Source organism: Papio anubis, unplaced genomic scaffold (genome assembly GCF_008728515.1).
Source record: "Papio anubis isolate 15944 unplaced genomic scaffold, Panubis1.0 scaffold1191, whole genome shotgun sequence".
In the NCBI taxonomy this organism is placed as follows: Eukaryota; Metazoa; Chordata; class Mammalia; order Primates; family Cercopithecidae; genus Papio; species Papio anubis.
Window position 1 is genome coordinate 1 of NW_022161065.1, and position 3,588 is coordinate 3,588.

The 3,588-nt window shown below is 59.3% G+C and overlaps 1 pseudogene; it reads right to left on the bottom strand.

Moving 5' to 3' along the window:
- Window positions 1–6: 6 nt before the first annotated feature.
- LOC100998074 lies at window positions 7–2,431 on the bottom strand (annotated as a pseudogene).
- Between the last annotated feature and the right edge of the window lie 1,157 nt (window positions 2,432–3,588).

The window sequence follows — 3,588 nt, forward strand, 5'->3', positions numbered from 1 at the left end:
CGGCATACTGTGCAGCGGGTGATGGGTATGCAGCCACTGCTGCTGTTCCAGCGCCAAGCGCTGCAGCTCAGCCGACTATGCGTGTATGGCCTTCAGGTGATGAGCTGCTGACATTGGGGCAGAAAGGGAGGCCGGTAGGTCCTGGTAAAGGGCAGCAAAGAGCTGGTGACAAAGAACTTCGTTCTCGTGCAGAGGGTGAGGAAGAAGGGGGTTACGGAGAATCCCAGCTGGGTAGGGGATCCGGGTAAGGAGAGACCCTGAGGCCAGGGGGTCAATGAGAGGGTGCACAGAGGCAGAGGCTGCATGGATAGCATCTTGCTGGTGCAAGTGGATGTGGGAGTGCTGGTGGTGATGGGGAGTCACATTGAGCATCTGCAGCTGAGCCAGAGGGTCATTGCCCAGGGCTGCCACCCTTTCTGTGTGCTGCCTCTCAGTGCCAGCCACTCAGCATAGAACATGTCAGGTCACAGGGCTGGCCCAAGCTGCCAGTGCTAGACGTTCTGGCTCCAGGGCCCCAGGCTCGGATGCAAAAGGGAAGGATGCAGGCCAGCGGGGCCAGGGTGCAGAGCCAGGCCCCTATGTCAGGGAAAAGGATCCAAGCCCGGCCCAGTGACTCCGTGTAGGGGTTCCAGCTCACTACACTTCACCTCGAAGCCAGGCTTGAGACAAGTCAGGGAGGTTTTGTTCACGGGCTTCCCGTTCCCTCTCCCAGGCAGCTGAAGCACTGCTGTATAGGACCGGGACGCTGTAACCCAGTAGCCCCGGGTCCACTGCCCCCAGGGTCATGTAGAATTGATGGTTGTGATTGCCAGGACACGACATGAGGCCGGGCATATTCACTGCGAGTGTGCAGGGCTGGAGTGTCAGGACCCAGGTAGGGGGGCACCGTAGCCACCGTACTGCCCAGTTCTAATGGAGGACGATGGGGCATGGGGCCCAGAGAGGCGCATTCCACCTGGGCACAACCCTCCTGTGCCAACTTCGCACTGCATTCAAGCTGCGCTCCTTCCTACGCTCTTTCTCGTGTTCCCGCTCGTGCTCCTTCACGCTTGCTGCTTGGCCTCACCGCCACACCTTCTCCACCAGATCTGCCTGCTTCTTGGCCAGCTTGGAGCCCTCCAGCAGCACAAAGTCACTACGCGTGCACGAGTTAAAGCCGCGATCCTGGGGTTTGTTAAACCTGGTATACTGACTGGCATGGATGGGCACATCTTCCACCTTGGGAGGGGGTGAGGGGCTGCGGGCTGGGAGCACTGGGGTCTTGGAGGTCTCATCTCCTCAGGCGGCTCCTGTTTGACCTGCATGGCACTCAGGGGAGGCCCTGAGGCACCGCAGGTGGTGGTGGCAGAGATGGCAGGCTTGAGGCCCCACAGGTGGCAGGGGTCCCACGGTGGGCGAGCCCAGCCTGAATTGAAGGTCCCTGGCCTGCAGGTGGCAAGCTGCCTCGACAGCCCAGTGGGGTCCCTGTTCGGGAGGAGGATGGCAACCCGGGCTTGTATCCGGGTGGGGTGGTTGTCTTGTAGGCCCATGGGGACGGGGCTCTCTTTCCAAACGGTGGGGGCCCACGTGGGGAGGCTATGTTGTAGCCTGCAGCCGAGGAAGCCACAGTGGCAATGACCATGGAAAGGGTAGCTGAAGAAGTGGTGACTGTAGGCACCGGTGGGAAGGGGTAGGGTGCCCCTTGAGGGCCTGGGAAGGGGAGGGGTGTGAACATATAGGACCCTTGAGAAGTGGAAGAGGAAGAGTTGGAAGAGGAAGAGACTGGAGGGCCATTGGGGCCTGCTTGGCTGTAGGATACCTGGCTGTGAGGTGGGGGCAGGTGTGCTGGCCCTGGTGGGTCGGGCCTCAGAGACCCCAGGGAGGGAGACATGGCATAAGGGGGTGCGTGGTGGGAGCTACCGCCCTCCAGGGGGTGGGGAAATGCTCCAGGAGGAGGAACCCGGGGCTTCCGTGCTGCTGGTGCTGCTGTTGCTGTTGCTGCTGGTGGTTATGCTGATGTGTTGAGGCTGGTGGGTGGGCAGTGGACTGGGCCCCAGTAGAGGGAGGGAGGGGCCTGGATGGGCATTGTTGTTGGCTAAGAGGCGGCCATAGGAAGGAAGTGGTGGGGGACCCTGGCTCCACACAGCCTGGGATGGGAGAGAAGGCTGAGTATGCTTAGGGTGCTGAATGGAGACAGACAGGCTTGTTGGAGGAGGGAAAGAGTGGGGGTACCTGGGCAATGCCTGGGAAGTTGGTACGGGGAGGCAGAGGAAGAGAAGGAAGAACTGGAAGAGGAGGCTGCTGCACAACTACTACTAGAAGATGAAAAAGAAAACCTCATGCTGAGGGCTGGGGCAGAAGAGGAGGAAGCAGGAGGCAGAGAGTGGGGTGAAGGAGACAGAGTCGGGCCCTTCTCTGGGCCAAGAGGAAGTCCACCCATACCCTGCCCCATGGCATGGGGAGAGGGCAGATGCCCAGGTAATGGTTGGGCCCTCAGGCCACAGGGAGAGGCTGATGCATTGTTGAGGGGTCTCAGGGCAAGTGGGGGAGGCAAGCTCAGAGTCACATGGGGGAAGCTGGCTGGTGGAGCAGAAGGTAGGTTCCCACCACCCACTGGAGTGTTAGACAGCTTTGTTGGGGGAGCACTCCCACTGTATCTCCTCTTGTGGAAGGGTCATGACCACCACTGTCACCAGCACTGCCACCAACACCAATGCTGCCTTTGTCACGTCACGATCCGTGTCACCATCACTGTTGATGCCACCACATGTCACAAATGCTATCATCAATGTTGCCATCACTATCAGCTTCACTAAAATTGCTATTAGCTCCAGGATCCTGGAAACCCTGGAGGCTCTTTTCGGCACCCTTGTCTGGCCAGCTCAGTTATGCCTCAAGCTTCCTACACGCACAACTCCAGAGCAGGGGAGGGGAGGGGAGGGGAGGGGACAGAGAGGAGGGGAGGGGTAGGGAGGCATGGGGAGGGGAGGGGTGTCGGATGTTGAGCTGGGCCAGCCCACAAGTCACCCTAAGGCTTTGAGCTGGGGCGGGGTCCTTTCACTCTGAGTAAACTCTCAGCACCTTCTCATCCCAGTTCCAACAGCAAAACAAGCGGCACCCCGAGGGGCCTGGCCCACGTCTCTCCCAGTTTCTTCCCCACATGCCCTCTTGAGTCCCTTCCTTGGGACTTCCACTACTGGTCCCTGAGGGTCTCTCCCTGGAATCCCCACCCGCTTTGGGATGCTGACCCTCCTCTTCCCCTATTTAACCCGCAGAACCCCAGATCTGAGCAGGACTCAGAGCCCTACGCTCCGCTGTAATACGTGGAACCCAGAGCCGCCCAGTGGCAACACCTAACACTAAGTGCTTAGGTTTCACATTTTCTCAAGAAATCTCTTAATTCTTACAACAGCCCTGTGTTGTGGGTAAGGTAGAAATTCCCCACTGACACATAGGGAAACTGAGACCCAGAGACACAAAGTGTCCCATTCCAGTTCCTCAAGGGTCAAGGTAGAGTCAGTGCTGGAACCTGGGCTCCTGGTGCATGTACCTCTGAGCTCTGTCTGGTCAGCCCTGCCCACCACAACATCCACAGGCACCACGGTCACA